The 10,378-nt window shown below is 39.9% G+C and overlaps 1 long non-coding RNA gene across 1 annotated transcript; it reads left to right on the top strand.

The window, feature by feature from the left end:
* Window positions 1-4,720: 4,720 nt before the first annotated feature.
* On the top strand, window positions 4,721-6,588 carry LOC135289521 (uncharacterized). Its single transcript, XR_010352278.1, has 3 exons — window positions 4,721-5,036; window positions 6,325-6,396; window positions 6,489-6,588. It is a non-coding gene; the product is annotated as an uncharacterized LOC135289521 (long non-coding RNA).
* Window positions 6,589-10,378: the final 3,790 nt, after the last annotated feature.

The raw sequence follows: 10,378 nt of genomic DNA, 5'->3' as shown, positions 1-10,378 counted from the left end.
TTTTTGCAGGTGAAGGAAAAAATAAAGCTGGGGAAAAAAACAAAAAAAGGAAAAGAAAAAGTTTTCAAAGCACCTTGCCCCAAGTGTAAATTTGCCTAAGATAGATCAGTCTGTGAAACATTCATACTGCTTTCATAGTCTTTACTGGTTGTAACATCTCATGCTTTTATTTGGATGTGCTAGGATGTTTCAGCCTTCAGTAATTTCTGTTCGTTTAGAGCCCTATAGACAGTGTTTTCACCTGTTAATCTCCGAGGTATTAAAGCTATGAAGGAATTTGAAGTGTGTCAGTGCTGGGAATGCTTTCTAACACATGCATTTCTCTTGTGTTTTGAGGTATAAAAAAGAATATGACAGATCTTGCCTGTTTATAAGTTCATAATATATTAAAAAAAACCGAAACAAGACAAAGCTGCTTATTAACACATTTGTTGTATCAGATGCAATACTTTATTACATCATGATGCCTCAAGCTCTTCTTGACCAATTTAGTTTTGCTCCAAAAGCCAGATTCAGGCCAGCTGGTTTGGCTAAACAAGATGAGGAGGGTACAGAACTATGCCATCATACTGAAGTGAGGCTTACAGGAACAATTCATCCTTCTGTGGTCTGCACCCACTCCCTTGTGGTGCAGAGACCACACGCTTCAGGAACTGGATGTGCTTCTGCACACCTACAAGGTGACTTCTGGCATAGCTGGCACAACAGTGGGACAGACCTTTTTGGAAGGACGTATGAGGAAGGCAATAGGGATGGATAGGAAGAGTGGAGGATACAAGCAAGCTGGACACTAATTATTCTAGTTTCTTACAGATTTATTTAGGATTTGAAATGAAATAAGAAATAAGAAATCCTAAAACATACAAGGTATCTGAAGGTTTTATTTTCTTTTTTTTTTTTCTTCTCTCTAATAACTAAAACCATAAGGACTATAAAATCCAACATATGACAAATTTATAAACCAAGAAATAACACCAAAGGATATAGAAATATATGCAAACTCTCTTTAAATAATACAAAATATGTAGCCAAAATCTTAAGTCCTGACACATTTTAGTTTTTTATGAAATTCTGTTGACACTAAGCAAAACTGTTCAGAGCTATGTCAGTGTACAGATATTCTAAACATTTTCACATTTTCACAAACTAAGTATTAGTTGTATATATATATAAAGAACAAAAGATATCTAGAGGTCAACCACTGAATTTTCTCTGTATTGCTGAATATAGAGTCTAGTCCATCAACTCAGCATGAATGGCTACATCTAAGACAACTACAGTTGGGTGAGCTGGATCCCATTTACTGCTTTTAAAAAATCTCTTGGCCTGATAAGGGGAAAATGAACAGACTTTTCACAACATGAAACTGCAATTTATCAGAGATAAAATGGCACTTTTCCTCTATGTTCTTACATTTTCTGTGTCTTCTACAGCTGTAAAAAGAGTAGCAAATGAGAAAAATACCACAGACTGATGTCATGTGAATTATGAGAGCTTCAGCTGATGACAGTCTACTAACAGATAGGCTTCAGAAGAGAAATGGAAAAAGAAAGGACAGATTTAAATAATGACCTGGTTCCATATTCTGCTTAAAATTGGGCTGTAAAGATGTCCATTTAATAAGATGATGGGCTTCCTTGCTATGCAGCATCTGCTCCAATCCTATCTCTACCAGTGGAGCTACACCACGGTAATGCATTGCCCCATTTTGGTGACAAAACACAGTGTTTATGCCAATAATATTGCAAAGAGGACTATTCTGAACCTGGCAACTCAACAAGAACAGTACTGGAGGACTTAATATGGAAATCTTCTGTCTTTTAGTATCCACAGTTTTAATTTTGCATTTTGAGGTTTTAAAAATTCATTAAACTATTCCTTGCCTTATTCATCTGAGTCATTCTTCAATCTCCTTCCAGCATTCTGTTTCTGATTAATACTTATTAAGTAACAACAATAATGGAAAAATTACTATCTTGTCCTGTAAAATTTGGCATTTCTAATAGCTGTTACTATTCCCACAGATGAATGTGACATACAGAATACAATCTGAAGCAATGCTACACTTTAAATATCTATCTCTAAAACATCTTGTGTTTCTTTTGCATTTTGATTGACTGTGACCTACAATGTTTTCTCAATAGTTTATTTTAATAAAGCTGATATTTCCTTATGTGAAGTAAACAAGAAAGCCAATCTTTCCACAGTAGAAAAAAAAATCTGTGCTGTACAAATAATTAAATGCATTATTGTGCAATATGCCAAAAAGATGGGCAAACTGGATAATCCAAACACCTGGTTTTGTTCACAAATGCAGTGTAAAGATCCATAAGGCTATCCAGGGTAAATACAGACTGCTTTACATTTGAAAGTCAAATTGACTACCTACAGAAGAGGATCTCTTTTTCCTTATTAGAATGGTCGGGTTTCAAGGTTCTTAACAATGAGGCTCAGTACGAATTTCAGGTGAAACCATGGAAACTGCAAGGAACCATTTTACTCAAAATAGAAATATCACAAATGACCTTGACATTTGGAAGCTGATGCTGCACATTGTTATTTAGATTGTGAACAATGGGCATATTATCACATCCTCTGTTCCAAAATTGTTATTAGTCTTCTAAGAAGGAGCATGTGAAAGCTGGGCACTCCTCTTGCATGGGTGCAAGGGGTCCCCTGTGTTGAGGAAGATGTTTGGTGCAGGTGGCTTGGTGTGCAGCTGCAGGTTGAACTCTGGGCAATGGAAGCCCAGAAAAGAGCCCGTGAACTGCTGACCCTTTGTGTAACAAAGGGCTCATGGACCTGTGGCTCAGCCAGGTGAGGGACACTCAGAGGAGTGATGGCCTCCAGACTCCTGAGCACTTAGACTGTGCTGGTATAAAAGCCCAGGGTTTCCCTTGTTCCAGGTTCCTCCTTGGAGGCACCCATTTCAAGTTGGTATTTTGTTATTTCCCCACCACAATTACATAATTTTAAGGACCAAGATGTTTGAAACTCTGCTGTAGGAAACCTGGGTTGGAGATGGTGAGGAACCCTGGTCTGACTCCATGAGTATGGGATGTGGAGCTATGAAGGGGATGTAGTCCCAGCTTAGGTGGTGCCAGTGTGGCTCCTGGATAGTCAGACAGGGAGGTTCCCTCAACACCTCTTTTATGGACATCTTTTTATGGAGACTACGTAGAAAAGTTGGAAATATGCAGGAAGAAAGGACGAATTGTAAATGATGGAGCTCGAGAGAGCAGCACTCTGAGGAAATCGTTTGCACCTGAGGACTGTAGTTTTAATTCTCTCTGAAGGCACAACAGGGAAAACTCCCCTGAGGCAGCTGAGTGCAAATAGCTATGTGGAGAGACAGAATTTTTCTACCTTACATGTCTAAACAATACTAAACATTTCAAATACTGCTGAATTTACAGATTTAATCTTCTCAAGGATTGCTGGACGATGTGATTTCTTAGTCTGCAACTCTTGCAAAACATTCAAACTGCTACCATCTTTAAACAATTGAAAATTGCAAAAAGTATTTTTGATATCATGTCATCCTTCTAGGAGCCATATTTCTCTTCCTGCTTGAATGAAATGCTTGTTGTTGAAATGTAATTGCTGATCCAAGGCCAAGGAAAGAATGGTCAAACTTCTGAGAAGAGGATCCCTCCTAACAGGGTTATACAGGAACACATATATAGAGAGTCAAAGACACTACATAAAGAGGTTTCAGATGCATACCACTCTTTGTTTCTCAAAAGACAATATAATGAGTTAAAGGCAGCAATAACCTGGAGAATAGGTACATGGCAAAGGAAATTTTATCACTGAATCTTGTGGGACTATTTGACTTTGGACAGCATGTCACCTCTAGGATGTAACCAACACCCAAAAAAAGCCCTTGTTGAATTCACCACTGCCCACATCTAATTCATAGAACATAATCAACACATCAGTGAGAATTTCTGCTTGCACAGTGCAAGTACAAGAGCTAGCACTGGGTACCATATGAGGAGAGCGCAGCTTGGATTGCCTTCTCCAGTGATTTTATACAGCGCCATTGAATCCACACCCTTTCTTGCAGTTTTTTTCAGTCCAACTTTTTTCTTTTATTTGTTACTAGTATGAGAGTAATCTGTGTATGAGTATGCCCATGTAGATGCCTATGTGAATGGAAATAATAATATTTTTACAATAATAATAATTTTTACTAGTATTCTCTTTCATTTTGTGGAGTAATATTTCTTGCCAATACTTTTAATACCAAAAGAAACATGCTCAAACTGCCTTTGAAGCTTATTTTGTCTTGTCCTTATGCTGGGAGCAACTGTTCCTTTAGGTGATGGGTATGAAGCCCATTTTCTGACATTTCAAATCCAGCAATAATAGCTGCAGGGGCAACCATGACAAACTAAAAACATCAGAGTGAAAATCTGATTTATGAGCTATGTTATTGGCAAGATTTTCTTTTAAAACTGTTAATGATTAACTTTACATAGCCATTTTATATGTAAAATAATTTAATTTCATTCACAACATGTGATGTTGCATATTGAAAGTGAACACACTTCAGTATTTCTTGTACAAACACAAGCTCTGTCCTTGTGGCACCAAAGGGTTTCTGAGGACTGGTAAAGACTAAAATTCAGTGTTTGCTCCTGCTGACAGTGGCAGCAGCAGTCCCAGAGATGTCCTCTATGACATCAAGCCTAGCATGAGAGCCTTGAAGTCACACTCTGAAGTGTGTCCTTGAGCACTGCACAACACCCAGATCTTAATAGTTCCTACAAACATCTCATAATAACATAAAAAAGTAATACAAACAATTTTTTTTGCAAGTAAGGAAATGAAAGATCACCATCTGGGTGAAAGCAAGGCTGTAGTGTCTTGATTTGGCTGAGAAAACTTATGCTCAGAGGCAAACTTGGGTCAACAGCCTTCATGTACTGCTTGGTCCCTAACTTTTTTGCAAGTTGTATTACTGGCCACAGATATAACAGAGAAAATAACATGCACTTAGTATCCAGGCCAGGACCATATTGCCAGCTGGGGTGAGTGCAGAAAGGGAGCAGATAAAGCCTCCTCCCTTCACAGTTGCATGGAAACTGTATTTGCAGCAGTGCTGAGGTCTGGCAATGCCTCACTACTCCAGATGGTATTTCCCACTTTCCTGCTAGGATGTAACCTGCTAGCTAAAGCTAAAATTGGAATAGGTATTCCCCAAAATGTTATGACAATAAATATTTTACAAGTGTCTGTGACTCTAAGCTGAAGAACTGCACAGGCTGGTGACTTAGGTTAGATAATTAAAGGTAATTATCATTTAAAGAAGCACTGGAACAATCACTTCTTTACAGCAATGAGATAGCTGGATCACATCTGGAGTATGTAGTGGAATCTGCAGTATGACACTGAGGGCAGGAGATTCACTGGAGAAACAGTGGGGCTAGCTTGTTTTTCCCTCTCTGAGAAGGTATCCCTTCAGCCCAACGCATGTCCACCTGTCCCTTGTGGGGAACACTAAAAATGCCAGTCCCCGTGGTGTGCAGGACCCATCAGATCAAGTCACCACACCTCTGCTGTGCTGCCTCTCACTTCAGCTCTAGTGCAACAAGGTTCCCCAGTCCCTGCCCAAGCGATGAACACTGGACTAAAGTCTGTGTTTATGCTCAGTGACAGCTACGTGGCTGATCTCAGCCCTATGGGTAGGACAAACTCAAAAGTATTTTCCTGAACCACAGGGAATCACTTTTTCTTTTAACTCAGAAGACAATTTGGGCCACATGGATCAGAGCTCAGGACAATAATAGGGTAGTCTTTAACATGGAATGGGAGGCTGCAGTAGTTTAAATTTACTGATGGATTTCATAAATAAGCCTCCACGACTGCCATGCCTAAAAGCTTTCTTAGGTCAGCAGCTTCAGTGGCTACTTCTTGTTGAAATGAACCTTCAGAGTGCCCACATAAAAAACATGTTTTTGAGGATAAAAGGTGAATAATTCTTCAGCATATGGTTCCTTTTAAAGCATTTCCTTCAGTTCTTTTTTCAGCCTTATAATAATAAACACATAACTTCAGAATAATTTTGCATGCATTCCTCTAAGAGATCTGCTTGTTTTATTTGTAAGGCTACAAAATATGCCTTACTGGGCAAATTATTCTTCCTAAAACCCAACAAAACCCTGCTCTCATATCTGGCCCGAATTTGTTTTGAACATTGGTACCTATTTACCAGCTGCTTTCCTGGCTAGCTTTTTGCAACTCCTTTTACCCTGTATTGCCTCAGACTGGGTAATTGTAAATAGCTTGCTACATTCCTTTCTGTTTTTCATATTCTAGGTAGAGAATTTGGTTCAAGTATGGGGGTGCACAGTAGCCTAAGGGTTTTGAAATGGCTTTACCATTCCAGAGGTAGGTAGGAGAAGTCTTATGGACTTATCTCAGTATAATTCTCTCTCTCAGAGTACAATTCTCTTCATTTCAGCAGTTTTCTCCCTTTTCAGGTCTACTGAAACAGGAAGGAGCTGGCTTCTCTACTGGCAATTGAAGAATGTTTTTAATATTCTCGGATTTACTGAACTGATTATATTAAATCAAATTTTAGATGCCAGTGTTTCATGACAGTCTATTTTCATTTATCTTTCTTGTGTTACTCTTATTTTGTGCTACCTTTCTCTCTATTCATCAATGTTCAATTACTTTATTGCTACTCTCTAATTAAACTTGCTCGTGACTTTAAAGATATCGATTCTGAATGGCATGTACTTTATCTGGACAAATGCTCTCTCTCTTTGTGAAGGCAGAAGTGCTGATTCTAATGGCACATTGCTGATTCCCATTCCAGGTGACTTGCTGGGTGACACCTTGGAGCACCAATTCGGACACTGGCAGGGGCCAGGAAAATGCCTTTGATGTGCCTACCTCTAGACACACAGTAGATTTACTGGCAATGAAAGAGGTTTTTTTCTTGTTTGCTCTTTAAGGGTGCAATATAGATTTTGTGGGGTTTTCTTGGTATTTTGTACTAAACGCCCTATATTTTGAAGTTACTGATGTTTGTGGTGAGGCTACACTGTGCCTCATGAAAAGCCTGTCCTGGTGACTGGCCTTGGGGGATAGTGACCCAGGAGTTCCCAGATATATTTATGTTCCTGCGTACTAGCTTTTGGGGAGGATATTTTTACTCACTGGCATTCTTCCATGTTTCTTCTATTGTGGCACTGCTATTTTGTGATGTTGCCAGTGTGTTTCCCCTGAGAGAAACTAATGATCAGGTGGGGGGAAAAAAAACAATGAGCAAATGTTCTGTTCTAATATGGATTTTGAATGTGCATTTGAGCAAAGAATTCAAGCAGTTATTTCCAAGTATTTTGATTTTGTCACTTAACATTTAAAACTAGCACATGTAAAAGCATGTAAGTTTAGAGAGAACAATAATGTTTGAGTTTGGTTAATGTCATAATACATATATTAGCCAAACATAAGTGCATTAGCTTATATATAAATACAGATCTTTTGCTAAAGGGCCGCTGGAAGGTGACATTGGAATAAATTGGTGGATGCTAAGAAATGAGATCTTTGTGAATGAGTGAGAGGGAAGTCTGGTTTAGTCTTTGCTCATGGCTTTGATCCTGGGTTCAAACAATGCTTTTGCAGTTTTGGATGAATGTTGATATAATTTCAAAAGCAGGATGTAGTAGAGGGACTGGGACATTCAAGGAAAGGTGTGAACACAAAGAGTGAAATCACGCTGAAAGGCCCAGTACAGCTCCCTTCTTCCTCTCCCATTTAAATTGTCTGAGAATCTCATGCCTCCATAATGCCTGATTTTACAAGAAGGAAAGTAAGTAAGGCAGTAGGGAAAAAAAAGGCTTAACACCAGAGGTATAGGGCTTGGGAAACAATTACAGGCACCAAATGTGTCTTTGCATATATCACCTCTCATCTTATTGCCGCTAGGCTACCATGGCTCTGTACACATTCCTAACAAAGCATGTGTTCAATGATCTGGTATATCTTGCTTGTAAATAACTTGGAAAAAAAGATATCTTTGATGGTTAGCTGGTGGATTATCTGCCTTTAGATATATCTTGCTTGGGGCTAGAGTGCAGCACTGTGCTGCAGAATGAGCAGTGGCTCAAAGCTGCCCAGAGCCTGTGGTGCTTGAGTGAGGGGTTCCAGCCTGGCTGGCTCCAGAGGGGAGGAAAGGGCTGGCTCCTCTCCTTCGATGGATGAAGCCCTCACTGCTTTCCTCAGACCTGAGATACTGCCCAGATGAAGGTTCTGTGCTGACTCTGAAACCTTCCTGCATCACACCCCCTTACCTCTGCCCCATCAGAGAAATTCCTAGCACAGTCTGACATGTTGCAAGATTGGGAATTAGAGTCTCTTCCTGCCCCTGCCTCCTATTTTGTTACTTAGCATTTATCAATATGATCTCAAGTTAATGGTATGTATAAAAAGAAAATATGTTTTAGCTTCTTCTCGTGTCTTTTATGCTTTATATTTTTAAAATTTTATTTTATTCTTCACACTCCTTATGTATAAAACCTGACACTTAGTACACTTCAGTTTATTTTTCAAAAGAAGAGGTTTTCTGTGTGTGTTTGCATAGGAGACAGACATAAATAACAGAGTCAGGCCCACTTTTAAGATGCTTGCCTAGCTTTTTTAGGCACATTGGACTTTTGCTTGAGAAGGAAAGTCTAATTTTGAACACAACTGTTAAAATTATCTCAAACAGATTCACTGTAACTTCCTGAGACTCAGCATCTTCTAAAATAAAACAGAAAGCCCTATAAAACCATCGCTATGACTAATATAGGTGGCATGGGCTTTATCTTGCTGTTAGGTTCTCAAAGGAGAGCCCATGATATTGGCATAGTGCTGGATTCAGCCCTGCAGCAGCAAGGCACGTCAGAGCCTCCCTGTGCAGCTGTCCTTTTCACCTGCTGCTTCTGACTGGGCCCCACCCTGATTTAAGCCACTTCTCCACCTCTCCATGCCTGATGATTCCTGGATGACAACTGAATCCATTGCTCCCATTGCCATATTGGGGCTGCTGCCTGGATGGGAGTGCACGGCAGAGGCAGACTATAAGGGAGAAGAAGGTCTTCAGGGAAAAAAAAAAGTCCTTTCTTCTGTGACATGTACAGTGTTAATACTGATGGCTGTCACCTCTAAGTTCAACCATTTCTTCTGAGATTTTCTCTTTTCTTCCTTTCCCTTTCCCCTATCACTTTGCACCTCCCTGGCATTCATGGTTTCTTTATTTCATTCATGACACTGCAGCTAGTTTTTCTCTGGAGACCAACAAACATTAACGTGGATGTCTCCCAACAGTATCCGACTGCAGTTAAACTCATTTCTTGTACTAAACGAGTTCTTTAGTACAGAATCTGCTGTTACAAGTGCTCTCTCTGACATCTGAAATAAAAATAATGAGCTGTTCTCTCCCAGCAGTGAGCTGCCCTCGGGAGTTCATTAGGACACTAGCTTGGTGAGGGTCCCCAAGGAGTGACACTTCTTGTCCTTTTCCTTTATGCTTCCCAGCGCTCATGCTCCAGGAGAATCTGAAGCCCTTTAGCCTCCTAATGAACATGCTGTTTTGCTGATTCTTTTACTAATATTGGGCTGGGAACGAAGAGAAGATGTTGCCCAAAAATGGCAGCAGTGTGAAGGAAAATGGGAAGAAAGACAAGTGTGTTGATTTATTGTATTTGTGACATTTCATAGAGTAGAAAGTCTGGCTGGAAATGTGAAACACTGAAGGAAAAGCAGAACCATCAACTCATGCCACCCTTCAGCTGAGTTTTTCTTCTCTTTGTGGCCTGAAATAGACTAGGCTGAGGTACGTCTTGGGCATCACCAGCTCCCTGAACCATCAAGGACATGTGAAGCCTCAAAACTGCCAGCAACCAAAGTGTGACCTTAAAAAGATGGTGCCTTGGTAGCTCTGGTACCCTCTCTTTTGGACCTGATCAGTTCATGAGACCAAGCTGTGGGTTAAGGTCCTGTCCCTCACAGAACAGCAGCTGAGAGCGCCGTGTGACCACTTGCCACCACAGCAGGGCATCCCACGAGGGAAAGAGGTTGTCAGCTGGAACTTAGGAACTCTTAGGATGAAGGGCCTGCCTTTCACTAGTCCTGACTTTATGTGTTTCATTAACACAGATAAACCAAAATAGGATGTCAGCCCATGTCCTTAATCTAGCAAAATGGGAACTATGCTCTTTTGCAGTTCTAGGCATAAAGAGGCTGGTCTGCAGTATCAATTGATTGCTTTGTGCTTGAGAGAATTGTGTATTTTAAATTCACTATGGTAAAACTTAAAAGGAGAAATTTTGTATGATAAGCTTTATACAATTGTATTTTATTGTGAATTTGGGTACCA

Source organism: Passer domesticus, chromosome 1 (genome assembly GCF_036417665.1).
Source record: "Passer domesticus isolate bPasDom1 chromosome 1, bPasDom1.hap1, whole genome shotgun sequence".
Taxonomy (NCBI): domain Eukaryota; kingdom Metazoa; phylum Chordata; class Aves; order Passeriformes; family Passeridae; genus Passer; species Passer domesticus.
The sequence above is the reverse complement of the archived record's forward strand: the minus strand, read 5'-3'. Positions and strand labels throughout refer to the sequence as shown.